The 14,545-nt window shown below is 42.7% G+C and overlaps 1 protein-coding gene across 1 annotated transcript in view; it reads right to left on the bottom strand.

Annotated features, from left to right (window-relative positions):
- The window catches only part of GCAT (glycine C-acetyltransferase), a 44,483-nt gene that overhangs the window by 20,184 nt on the left and 9,754 nt on the right, over positions 1 to 14,545 (bottom strand). The window lies entirely within an intron of this gene.

Below are 14,545 nucleotides of genomic sequence, written 5' to 3'. Positions count from 1 at the left end.
GAAAGTCAATTTACCTAGGAATTTCAACACATGCAATTAGTTACTTTATTGCAGGCTTTCAGCCTAAATAGGCATTATAAAGAAGGAAAGTAGTTTTAAAAGCCATTGACGCCATACCAATTATAAAATGCCTCACTTCACAACTTTTAAATCCTTATGTGTTGCATACATAACCTCTTTGGTACACGGTGATCTTTGGAAATAACTGTTTTACACTATCCTAAATTAAATCTCATCGTAAGAACTCCGATTCCTGACTCTATTACAGATTCCAAAATTTAAGCAAATTACAATGCAAAACAATTCTAACATTGTTTACTGATTTGTTCTTTCAGTTAAACAGACAAACATGAGAAAACAAAGAAATTGTACCATTATACTGATGCCACATTTAAGCAATCAAATCAAGTTTGTTATGCACGTTCACCTCTCATCAAGTCGAAATATTTACTTACCACCTGTCGCATGACCCATGATGCATCATGGGTGGTATTCTCTGGCTCAGATCTTGTGAAAATATAACCAAGTTCAACTGTCTTTAGGTTGAGAGGCTTGCACAGTCTTGTCATCAATTATGTAATTTCAGATGTTGCTGTCATGTTATCAATGAGGTCATAGATCATTTCATGAGTGATCTAATAAGTGAGATAATTAGCAGTGCACGGTGAGGGCGCGGGTTATAGTTACCAGAGGTTATAATTACTAGAGATAACTATAACTGGTGAATTGCAGTGCTTTTTTGTTTTAGTTTGAAATGTTACATTATCACAGAAATTTTCACCCAACTATAATGTTACTTTGGGGGTGGAGCCATGCCGGTGTCCAAAATGGGCGTGCGGCGCTGAAGCTCCAGCGGACCAGACCTTAAATTTTGCCGAATGAGCCTGTATACACACTCCTCGGATCCCAAGACATGCCGTAAATCCTCTAACATCAGTGACAGTGGGGGCGGTACATCTGAAAGAGCAAGCAAACTTCTTGCCGCTTGTACAGCGGACACTTCTGAGGCAGGCCTGCGCCTTATAAATATATATAAATATATACACACATACATATGCGTCTCCGTCCGCACCACTCCTCCTGACTGATGTGAACATTACCCACGGAAGGTGAAGGTGAAGAGACTGGTGGCACAAACAAGTCTCTTTGCAGCAATCATTCCTTTATTTTTAACAATCCAAACACATAGAACACCACTGTTCCAAAGACTTCCTGTGTTGTTCGGCAATACCAAAGGAAAACAAATGTTAAAAAGGTTCTGATGATAGACTAGCCCTTATTGCTGGCTTCCATTGTGCAGGCTGTGGGCCTTGCATAGGGGGGAGGTGGAGGCAATCCAACGCTGCGCAAAGATAAAGGTCATGCAAAGCGCAGGCTTTGGCCAAAGGTTTATCGAGGAGGGGGAGGTTATGTTCAATTTAGAACAAGATTGGAAAAAAACACCCAGAATTTCACAAAAAAAACCCACCAAATATTAAAGTGATGTTATAGTTAGGTGTTGAGATAACATTTAAGAGGTGAAAAAACACTGTAATTAACCAGATAAATAGTTAAGTGAACTAACTATAACTTTACCTCCTAGCATGCAATGCTTATGACCTCACGTCACTTACATGTTAGATGACATAACATGATCTTTAATGACATCACTGATGAAATCACTTATCCGTGATACTGCTGTTCACATTACTCTATTAATTCTTACATTGTTTTAAAAAGTGAAAGTTGGTAGGAAAGTGCCTATAGTCTTATATAGCATAGAATTACTGCATGTAAATGTGTGGGTGCACAGAATGGAGACAGTGTACACCCTCGAGGCAAGTGTGACTACACACAGTGGAAGTTATCTGGTGCTCAGTTTACAATCTAATAAATTTCAGGTGCAAGCAGTACTCCATGTTAAACAAGGTGAAGGCTGAGGGCACTTGGCGTTGGTTTCAGAATTGTGTCTCAAAGTAGGTTGTGGCTTACTGCCAAAGCCTGCTGCAAGAAATCTGTAAGAAAAGCCCAAGCTTATGGTCACAATAGATTATCCACCAGTGGATATCGGACATGTGTCAGTGTTATATAATTGTTAGACATAGTCTATGTAAGGAGAACACTTACAAGATGTGGATGTTTCATTCCAGAACTTCACTGAACAGTTTAAGGCACTGCAGATAGTTGAATAATGTAGAATGTAGGGGCAGCCCACCTAGAGATGATTAACACACACTGTGGTTGTAAACATGGCTCAAAGTTAGTACACCATTATGCTCAACTCAGGAATGTGTGGTGTATTTAAACAAACTACAGAGGGTTGTCCAGAGGGCCTGACTGAAGGTGTTTTGACAGTGGCCCATGCATACCGGTCAACATCTTGACTAAAAACTGCAGGCCATATTAAGTCTTTGAGGGAGTGATCCCATTAAGGCGAAAAGTGAACACTTTTTTTGCGGTATTCAAATGTTAAAAAAATGCATGACCCCATTTAAAACAATGGGGGCATTTGTTTGTTAGGAGGGTGAATACTAGCAAAACAAGAGGGTGAGTACTAGAAAGAAAGTAAAAAAAAAAAAAAGAAGAGGGTAACATCCACAAAATATGGCAGCGCTGACCTATGTGCTATGTGTCCTGCATATGGCCAAAGGTTATGACCATTATCACTTGACTGGAGATAGAAAACAATATTGGTGTAGCTTGTTGAATTACTTCTCATCCACAAACCCTATACCACACTGTTTCAATAACTGGTGGAGGTCACCAGTGATTTCAATGATGTCACTTGAGAGGTCATCAATGATGTTAATTTTGTAATTTGTGACGTAATTTTATATGTCATGAGTGATGTTATATGATAACTCATAAGCGGGGCACAACAAGGCACAATTTATACTTAGTTCGGGGAACCATGACTGGCATATTTCTGTGGTATTTCAGTTTTTAAACCTTAGTTTTGTGTCTTATTTCAACACCGAACTATAACATTACTTCAACCGTTGTTGTTTCAGTGAAAACGTATATACGTATAAACACATACACATTAAAAATACAGCAGGCCTGTGTTATCACAGAAAGGACAAATCAGTGATGGACTGTTCAACTTCCTCGAATGGAAATAATAAAATAGGCAAATTAGGGAGAAGGACAGAAAATCAAATTCCTGAACGAATTGCAATCTTTTTGTGAAAAATCCAAAAAAGGTATTAAGCAAACTGGTCAAGCTACAGTTATTAGTAATGGAGTAATTTTGTTTTTTTATCAAATTGAGAAATGCAATAAATGTAGCCACGAAATACTGGAAAGACCTCTCAGATTTTCAGCCACTGTAAGTTCCCTTTTCTCCTCATCGTTCCTCTCAACTTTTCTCATGGCTGGCAAGCGACACATAACGATTAAGAAATCATTACAATGATTTGAAACCATTTAACCAATAGACAAATGTATAGGCATGGCCTGCCTTGGTCAAAATGTGCTGAAATAGCAGTATGGAAAATCCACCAAAGCATCATTAGAAAGAATGAATGAATCCACCATCAGTTAACCTAGTCCTCCAGCTTTTGCTCTTTCCACGGAGGAATAGCTGCCCTTAAGTCACCGCACTAGAAATTATCTAAATTCCTTGTAGACTCAGATGTGATGTCAAATCACTTACTATCACGGTACACAATTGGTGTCTAACATAGGTCCAGATTCATGCCAGATATTCAAGATATCCATGTAAGATAAATGTACTTACTTACATGTAAATGGCACTTCTTTACATAATCAGTTTGAAAATGTGGCACAGGTCTGGCCTTTCTGGATCTGGGCTTCACCCTCCTCTAGTCTCTTCTTTGATGCCCAATGCCTTATACCCGAAACCCTCGCCCTCAAACCTGGATATCACCTGTTCTTGACCCTCTCACTTTTAAGGTGCGCTCCTATCTGCATAAATGGATCAAATTGTGCACCTCTGAGTGCCCAGGGGATTGTAAACAGGAACTAAATGCCCTCATCACTGTGTTTGAAGCTGAAGCCCAGTACAGAGGGTCAATCCAGAAGTACCAACGGTCTATTCCGTCCGCTCCACTTACTTCTCCTCCCACCCTACAAACCACCCGGACCAGTGATATTTATTACAGCATCATCCCAACTGAAAGGCAAGAGGTGTACAGGGTCTAAGACAACGATACAGTCAACAAGTGATTGAAGAGTAAGTTGGTTTCCAAGAGAGGACGTGGACTGTTACTACGATGTAGAATTATTTCAAGGCTCAGGTTCACTGCCGTCCGGTGTGGACGGCAGGGAACCTGAGCCTTGAAATAATTCTGGTGTAGTCCTCTTAGCCCACTTTACTACATTCTCTAGAAAAATCATTCCCATTCTAATGAACACGAATCTCCTCAAGTTCTCGTCACTCTTAAAAATCAGAGGCACAGCTCTGCCTTACTATACGTACTCCATCTCCAAATTGTCCAATCACCATCTGACCACACAAGTTTACATCACTTAACTTCAAATTTGTTGGGACTGTATCCAGTCAAGTGCACATTTATAAGATATAATAACTGTAACCACAGCTTATTTAGGCAGGGCACAGATACAATAATTGAATGACACCAGTAAGTCTATTATGGACACTAAAATAAGAAATGTTTGCGCCTGCCCCCACACACCCTTACTGGTAACCTCTCTCAGGCCCAGTGTCATACCCACTTGTTTTCTCAAAAAAGGTTTGAGCTGCTCATCTTCATCAGGATACTCATTGCCTTTCCTCTTACAACCTGCTTGACCCGCTTCAATCTGGCCTCCATTCTCTTTCACTTCACCTACACTGCTCTCTCTAGCCTCATCGCTGTCTATCCTCATCCTGATCGATCCATCTGTGTCATTTGACAAAACTGACCTCAATTCTGCTCAACTTCTTTGAATCACTTGCTATTGCTGGTTACCTTCCTAAACAGCCCTCAGTTTCCTGGTCAGTTCTCTTCAAGTGTGCATGCCCAATACTCCACTCTAGCTCCTCTTTGCTACACCACTTCCCCTGGAGCACTCATTTCATCTTTTGGCTTCCCTCATCACTTTGATGCATATGTGATACACAAATATTATCCTGTCACCCATTTCCCCAACACCACACTAATCTCCCAGTGCCTCGCCACCAGTAGACAGTGAATTGCTCTACGTTCTCTTTTTCTCAATGTATTCAAAACCCAGATACTTTATCTTCCTGTGCTTTTGGGCGCCAACCCTTGCCACAACATATTTCTTTTTTTCCTGGTGTCCTTAATCTTTTCCCTAGGCAGACACTAAAGCGCCCATTTGATTCTAGGATGCCTTCATGTCGTATTTATCTCTGTAAGCTGCTGTCAAAATATTCGCGCTTAGCAACTATTACATAACACAAAAATCACCCATTGACACACTCGACATGAGGGACTAATAAAAAAAAGACCAGCTAGTCAGCTTCAGAGCACTCCTCCTTGCAAGCTGACAAAGCGATCAGCTTTGCAATATGTTAACTTTATAATCTCCCACATCACCACCACCTCCTGTCACTGGCAAATGGTGTTACTGGCAAAAGGCAATATACCTTCCAACCAGCAGCAGAGCCTGGTTCAATCTCCACACTTTGGAGTCCACTGTAATTCACTATTTTTCCTATCACAGAACATCACACCCACTCTTTGCGCTTGGCAAGTCACCTCCTTCTCAAAACCCCATATGCCCTACCCCAATGCGGCTCACTCCTTCTGCGTTGGACGCAATCCCAGCTGAAACTTACGTCACTCTTCCTCCTCGCCTCTCCCTCCAAGCTTTTTAGACAGCTCTGAATTCCAGCCTTCTCAAACTGGAGTGGCACTAATAGTCCCCCACCCTGAACTCCGAATACTGACACCACCCTCTCCGATCTCATCTATTTACTTATCCCTCCCTCAGTTGTAATTGTATGAATTAAACCTTTCTGCTGGATCACTAAAATCTCCAGTTCCATCTACCATTTTCTCACACTTCTATGACCGTGCAGTAAACTATTCACGTTTAGATTGTGTCATTTATTTTTTTTACATGGTCCTCCTGCAGATCTGCCATGGATCCAGCCCCCTGTGGAACACTCCTTGTCTACATAGGCTCAATACTGCATTACTCTTTCGAATATGAAACATGAGTTTGCATGGAAAGCGTTTTGGCTCAAAATGCTCCTGTCCTACAAGGAATAAATTTAAATAAAATAGATTTGAAACAATTGTAGACTTCGCCAAGTTTGACAATGCTTTGTTCAACAATGAATGCCACTTGCTACAAGCACCTCTTGCGTGCTGGGACTGAAGTAATGATGATAAATGGTTGTAGTGTAATGTGTAGATCGTTTTCTCACAGTTTTTACGCTGCCTCCAATACTTCCTTTTCAAAGCCTCTTCTACGCTTCACTTTCAGCTGGCTATCCTGGCTCGGTGCTTGGATCTAGTGCTCAAGGCTTTGACATTCTTACGCGAATCAGCATTGCCTAGTTTGGTATCAACTAAGATGAGCTGCAGGACTCCTCATATCTCTTAGTAAAAAAGGCCCTTGGGATAGAATAAAACTCTAGTGTTCTAGATGCATTGCCATTCTTCAGTCCATTGCATGTGTCACTCCCAGGAATTAGGGATGTGCTATTTTTACGGTGACAATCTCACAGAGCTCCCGAATTTCGCATTATGCTAAATGTGAAGTTTTCATCGTTCTGCATAATATAAAACTGTGCAGTTTTTGAGTACAAGAGTCTATTTCAATGGCAAAATGATTAGCTGAGACATTTCCTTCTTCAACATGACACTGAATCCTTGAATACGTTTTATGTCGGTATCTCGTTTGCCTTCGGTGCAAGATATGCTCTAACGGAGAAAGGTTACTCAAGATCCTGGCAAAATGTATTTTGCATAATTTCGTGGAAAAAAAAATCTGCATATTTCACACATCCCTCAATGGTATGTGTTGTTTAAGGTCTTGACATGTGACACGAATGTCTCAAATAGTAAGCAGTGCATTACTGGGCCTGCAGGCTTTACTATACTAAGCAACAAATCGATGGTGCAGGTGGCATGTGCTGGGGCTGCCCACATCTACCAATGGTTTATTTGCAGATGGCGAGCTGTGGATCATCACCCAAGAGCTCAGTTTCTGCATTGTGTGCAAGAAAGCAGCAGCATTATTATGAAACAGCAAACTAGGCACCGAGGAAGCCCAGGCTCACCCAGCGTAGCCATTTTACTGGCTGCTGCACCTCAGTCAGATCAATGTCCAGCTCGGCCTTTGCTCACTGTGTGTAAACCATGAATTAGAATGATGCAATGTTTCTTTGTACAACAGAACTACCCCTCGCAGCCATTCTACCTTAGGGTTACTTTGAGTTTGGATGAAATGGCCGTTTGAAAGAAACCATGTTTTATTAGGCTTGATGAGCATGTACAACAGCGTCTGGATGTGCGTGAGAGAGAGAACACACGCAAAAGATAACGATCGGAAAAGAGTGTACAAGGCTGTGTGTGTGAGAGAGAGCGAGAGAGACGGGGAGAGGCAGAGGAAACGTCTTCAGACTTCCCAGATGCTCGGACTGAACCAACCAGACCCTTGTACGACTGATGCCCTGGGGTTTAACCGTACTGTTCGACTCAAACCTGAGCATCAAGCACACCCCTCGTGTTACCCTCAAGGCAGTAAAGTCGGGAGGTTCGAGGGAGGCAGTGAAAAGTTACAGACTAGCACTCCGCACAAATCAAGTGACAAATAATAATTCACTGTCCAGCAAGTACTTTTTTTTTTTTAGCAAACGTAAAGTACATTATTATTGGCACATATAAAAGTGGAATTACACTCCACAGCCTACAGCACTAATGGGAGCAGCACCTCGATATACAATGGAACAGTCTTCATTGGTGATGTAAATTGGCCCCGTGCGGGGGAAATCTCACTGTGCTTCGATACGGGGGGGGGGGGGGGGGGGGGGGGGGGAGTACCTGTTGATCTGATCACCATCAAATAATCCACGGGGCCACAGTCTAGTGCACGTCTTCCCTCTCTTCGAGAAGCACAGTCCAGTGCCTTTTTCTTGTCCGAGTGTGGAAGTCTGTGCGGTCCTTCCACAGCCTCCATCACTTCACTGGTGTGTACCTGCGAATCAGGGATGCTTCGTCTCCGGCCCAGCACTTCAGGCTAGTGTGTCTCCCATGACCTCAGGTAAGTCACAGAAGCACCGATACAAGCCAGAGGTGCACACGGTCATCTAGTCACTCCCTTCTTCAGGGCACAACTCAAACCCCGCCTCTCAAATAGGCTGGTGCCCATCACAGGTCCCAGCGATGACACTCCTCAGACGTCCTTGAGCTTCACTCCGCACATGCGGCAATCCTTAGAACCCAAATGTGTCAATGGTATGGCTGTCATAGTGCTACAGTACTTCTTGGTGCTACATCACTGACGGGAATTGTCTTTGGAAGGAATTCCGGGCCGCCTTCAGGCACAGGTGTCAATGCCTTCTCCATAAAGGAAACACTTTCTGGGCCTCCGGCCATCGCTCACCGCCTTCAAAGCAGGTTGCGCTTAGTGTTGCACTAGTGCTGTGACTTCACCAAGCACTTCCACAGCCTTGGCTTCTTCCGAGTCGCGGGTCCTTCATGCCGGGCACCACTAACGCCTCCTCTGCAGACAGATCTCTGCTTTGAAGTTAGTTTCAGGTAGCCTCTCCTGGCAGACCAGTCGCCTCTTACCCAGATCAGTGGTCCCGAACTTGGTAAGGGGCTGGCAGTCAGCACCCTAACCCTGGAGCTCAAAGGAATCTTCAGCCATCCTTCTGGAAGTGAAATCACAGCACCATGAATGGAAATATCTGCCTCATCTTTATACTCAAGTTTGCACTTCTGTGAATTTTACACATTCTCCTCCAGCCAACGTCTTTGTGACAAGTGTAAAGAGGAATACAAGGGAACCAGAGAGTCTCCAATCAAGATCAACCCCATTCAAGTACAAATGGAAAGTGAAAGTGAGAGTGCCCAGCTTAAATGCCTTTTATCTTGCGGGGTAGACGTTCACACAGAACAATTAGCCAGGGAGAGTAGGGGAAACTCCATAGCTTCAAAGGAGTTCTCGGTCTCCTTTCTTAATTTCAGCAACATTCCTCTGTCTGGCCGCGATATACAATGCGATCTGGGCTCTCCTCCCAATCCTCCATCTTAGGTATCATCACAATTTGCTCTGTATAAAAAGGAACTGATGCTGACTTTAGTCCCATGCCCTCACTTTGGTCTCCACATGCCCCCTTCAAACATAAGTAACGCATACACCTGCAACACAAACACTGGTAGTGCACTTACATGCAACATCCATACACACCATTGATGGGCGAGGAACCTGGCTATAGGAGACTGGCAGAATACTTAAAACTACGGAAGAGGCCTACTCTTCCGTGCAAGCAGCATGAAAAAAGGCCTGCCCTGTAATCTCTTTGCTACTACCACCGTCAGGTGTCTACAGCCAAGTGAGATAACAGTGGTCCCTCTCCTGAGAAAGGGAGGCACATTTTTTGTGCCCTCCCGACCTCAGATCCCCTCTCTGGGAATCATTCCACATCACGAAAAAGCCTCAGAGCCTGCGTGATCCGCGTGTGTCACTGAGGGGGCGGCAGGGAAAGGGCAACAAACACTACTGCAGGCAATAGGAACTCCAGGGCATGAGGGATGCTCTCCGGAGCCTGCAGGGAGATCTTACTCCGTACCAACGGTTTGTGAGGGAGTACATATAAGAACGTGCACGAGTGAGTGTGTGTAGAAAGAGGTTGCTTGCAATGGAGAAAGAGAGTGCAACAGTGTAAGAGAAAGCACTGCAAAGTGGGTGTGAAAAAGTTAGTAGACGGGGACACTAAACGCATAGCAACAGAAGAGTATATACGTTTAGACAGAAGATACTCTGCATGGGTGCCATGTCACAAAGCACTCCTTATTCCCCCACTATTTTTTGCTACTTTCCACTCCCCGGCTATCCTTCACCCTGAGCGCGCTACACAGAAAGGCTTTCATTAGCTTCATGTAGTTATAATAACTTTTTAGCACTGAGCCTGCGCTAGTGCATGCGTCTCACTAGTGCAACACTATTGTTTACAAAAAGGGCTTGGAGCTCTCCAGGTGCTTATCATTTGTTGGCTTGCGTAGTTTTTTTCTTTACAGCTTCGTAATTGGTCATTGCAGTCCATGCATCATTTCCGTTCCCTTCTGTGGAGCAGGTACCAGGCACTGATTGATTCAGCCTAATCAGTGCCAGGCCGCTGCTTCCGTTGCGATTGTGGTGCTATTTTATTTTTTAAGCTTCTAGTGCCCTGCAAACAGAAGGCAGCAGACTCGAGAGTGTAAACCCACGTATGATGAAGATAATGGGACCAGAACTGCATTTAACCCAAGGGTCAGGAAAAGCGAGTTCACTTTTAGGTGCATGCCAGCATTATTGGCAAGCCACAGAGCTGAATCAGCATCTTCAAAGTCAGCCTGAAAATACTTATTTTTGAAGATCAGTGGGACTGGCAAAAACGTGTCAAGCAGGCCAAACAAAATTGCATAGTTTTATTTTCTATAATTTTTCATTTTGCCAAGCCTTATTTTCTCACTTTGCACTCCTGTTTCATTCGTTTTTGCTTGTGGGCTCTATCCTCAAAATATTATGATTATCTTGTTCTAAATATTGTCAAGTGACATTATTTCTTTATGTGTAATTTCTGAAAAGATGCTGTAACACATAATCATGCAGTACACTCCAACACACCCCATTCCAATCCACCCCAATCCTACCCACCGCACACCAATCCAGTCCACCCCATGGACTCCACCCCATTCCAATCGACTCCAGCCCACCTTAATCCAATGGATTCCACCTACCCCAACCCAATCCACTCCACATCACCCCAGCCCACTCACCCCAATCCAACTCACTCCACCCACACCAATCCACCCCACCCCCATTCAATCCACCACACCCAAATCCACCCCCTCCCATTCAATCCACCCCACTCCAATCCAATCCACCCCACCCCCTCAGATTGCTATTTGTAACATTTTCACAATTTCAGTGTAACTATGAGTGGCATTTCAATGACTGAGTGACACTTTCTTACAAGCAAAATCAAGCAATGAAGATGAGGGAACCATTTAAATATTATATTATATTGAGAATCCTATACCTCCCGCTGTACATCAGTGCCACCTTGTGGCCTTCGATAAACACTACTCAGAGCTTACCTAGCAAAGTGAGAAACTGGAACAAGGTTTTACCGCACTTCTGGACTTGCGTGACAATCTCAAGCACTGTAGTAATGCGGGAAAATGACCGGAAATGCATTAATCTAACGCAAGATATGTGACACTTGGCAGGACTGGGATCAGCCCGTGGCGGGGGTTCCAGACTGATGAAATACAGAGATTCCTGCAGGCAGTGCAAAGAGCGACATGGAGGATTATCATTTCCCTGAATCTTTGTGTATGGTGGCAACAACATTGTCACAATGAAGCACGTAATAGGTGGGAGCATCAAGTATTCTTTTTGTGTGGTCAGACTATTTTACATGACCCAGTGTAGAAGAATGTGTTTTCACAAGAGGAAGCTGCCAAAGAGGTGGGGAGCGGGTACTGTAAAGCATGTGCAGCCCCTACATCTGGTTTTAGGATTGACCAACAATTTAATTAGTGCAGAGCAGGCTTTAGGTGGATGGGACCAGTGCAGCTGCACTGGGTGCTGTCCTGGGGTGGGGGGGGGGGGGAGGACCCATGGGTGCTATGTTTAGAATAACTTGCGATTTAAAAAGCACCTTATTCGGAGTTCCTTGTGCATCCAGCTTTCAGGCAGCAATGAAAATGTCAAACTAACTCTTGTGATTAATGTTTCTGCTATAGAAAGAGAGAGATCCAGTTTTGTAAAGTGGCATTTTTTACTCGCCATAAACTAGCGCAGAGGGATAATATGCCTGCTGTAAAGAACACATCTGTATTTTATGTGGACAGCTGAGTGCCAGCCTTTACCAGTGCTTTAAAACAAATGAAATGTATGTGAAAGGGGTGCTACGGAGAGATAAAGGATACTTTTGCTAGGAGGTAGTGAGGGAAACCGAGGAGGAGGTCATGAGGGGGACACCAAAAAAAGATTGTTGCACCCGGTGCCACCAGCACTAGAGCCAGACCTGATTTAGGGCATAGTGGGTAGGTGAGATAGGGTTCATTTTATCCTGGGTCTTATCTGCGCAAAGATCCTTCGTGGTATTTGTAGGAAAGGCACTGTGTCTTGAAAGGGACACTAGTGGGTACTGGGAAACTGTGTAGTTGTATTAATACTAGTTTTTGTTTTTATACTTGTAAAATTAGGCTTTTTGAAGCCGTGATCTGATATGCAGGAAGACTAAACTACAGGGCGTTATTCAGTCAAAAGGTTAATTGTGCAGGGTTGCAAGTGCCGTGGGATGCTGTTCTGCTATCAGGAAAGACAGTATCTTTTGTAGGAGTTTTAGCTGAACAGTGCTAACTTCACTTCGATGTGTGTCAAGGTCGGGGTCTGCATCCCACATGATGCTCACGCTGCCCGTCTTTGCTCCAGTGAGGGTGTTTTATGGGTAGTTTGGTTTTAAGATGTCAGGTCTCAAGGTCTTTGAACAAGGTTAAGATCAGGTCTCTCAAGACACTTAGCTATATTTATGTGGGTATGGTGGGAATAGATACTCGAAACATTTTCTGAGGGGCCACAAAGTTTGGTCTATAGTGTGACCCATGTCTGCACTGACGGCAGTAGGGTGGCGGTTTGGGAAGGAGGCTGATTGTATAGGAAGTAAGCATGTATATCTAGAGGCTAAATTGCACATTGTGAAACCAGAAAACGCAGGCTCACTCCCGGCTTCCCCATTTGACTAAATTGTGCAATTGCTTTATTGTACTCGTCCTCCTTTTTCTTCATTATCACACATAGGAAGACCTTGAAATACATACCTTCAGGATGTGCCCTGTACAAAACCTTCTCCTGTATTTGATCAACTATAATGTTGTTCATGCTGAATAGCAACCCAGGCCACCCAAAGGGGGCACATAACTGACTTGCATCTTAGTTCACTATTGGCATTTATTTCAGGGTGGGGGAGCAATAATATTTCTAAATACATGTTTGGAAACTATTTTTTTTTTTTATAAATACTTCTCGATGCAATCCCCATAATCTGATGTATTAAAGTGAAACAGTTCTACATTTTGGAATTATGAAGAGAGTGATGAAGATCATATTTTACTTACACATTTGTGGCATAGAAGTTAGCACGTGGCAACTTATAAAACTTCATTTAAAAACCCAATCAAGAAGTTAACATGAGATGTAAAAATTTGCATGTTTGAATTATGGCAGACATTGTGTTGTACGTTTATTTGGCCATCGCTTTTTGCCATGGCAGATGTTGCACATTTATATTTTAGTGAACTACTAACTTGAATTAATGTTAAAAGTATTATCTTTAGAGATACAGTAGAGATAAAAAATATATATATATCATGAGTACTTAATGAATATGAATCAAACGTCCTTATACTGATGTATACAGATTTTATGAATGTAGAGTTGTGTACAGGGAAATAAACGCATGTTTGAATCATTCCTAACATTATGCATTAATGATGTCTGCAAAAAATGTAATTTTTTGCATTTATTAATTGAATTGTACACATTAGCAAAAGTGTTTAGCAAATAGAACTACGTATTTAGGCTTACTTTGCTAGACTAGGCCTGAAAATTCATTTTCGCGGCCATAGTGAAAAGTGCTAATTGATCAGGTTTTCTTTGACCTGAATTTTTTCCTAAGTTTGCTTATGTGTTGGAAAATGTCTTATTGTATTTAGAGATATCAATTGTGGTTCTGTTAATCTCAAAATGTAGCGATATTTGTCCTAGATACCAGATGAATGACGTGCATTAATGAATTCAGATGATAACATTTGGAAACACCCTGTGACCCATAAGAAGAAATCTTACTGTTAGGCACATTGTCATTTTTCAACAGAACTATATGAATTAATCAAGATGGCTTTGCACCCTCCATGAGAAAACCTGGAATAGTTGCAAACCTGATGGGCATCTAATTCTCATTGGATATTGATCCGTTTACGCAAGCTGGGTCCACTCCGAGGACCAATCAGAATTCTATGGACATTTCTAGTTAAGGAGAGACTTTTGAAAACTTTAGAGACTTCTTCCTTGAGTGTTTGTGCTGTCACCTATTTCTCTTCAAGTCTTCTACTATTTCTAGACTTTCAAGTTATTAATTATCTTTTAGTCCTATATGGCCCATTTATTTATGCTGTACAGTATTAATATGCCCAATAAATTCTAAACTGCTATCTTACCCATGTTCAGCTCGTTCTGCACTGTACCTGATGCTGCTGTATACTGAAGCTGAGAAGCTGTGAACGCTCTGGAGAGACAAATCCTTCTTGACTGCTGTCCCATGAGGAGAGGTATATAATCTGCAATGTGGTTCTTCTTTCCTTTTCAGCTTAGATGATGTGCACCAGTGTATTTTTTATAGTGAGGTACC

Source organism: Pleurodeles waltl, chromosome 4_2 (assembly GCF_031143425.1).
Source record: "Pleurodeles waltl isolate 20211129_DDA chromosome 4_2, aPleWal1.hap1.20221129, whole genome shotgun sequence".
Lineage (NCBI taxonomy): Eukaryota > Metazoa > Chordata > Amphibia > Caudata > Salamandridae > Pleurodeles > Pleurodeles waltl.
This window is presented reverse-complemented; position numbering and strand designations above follow the sequence as displayed.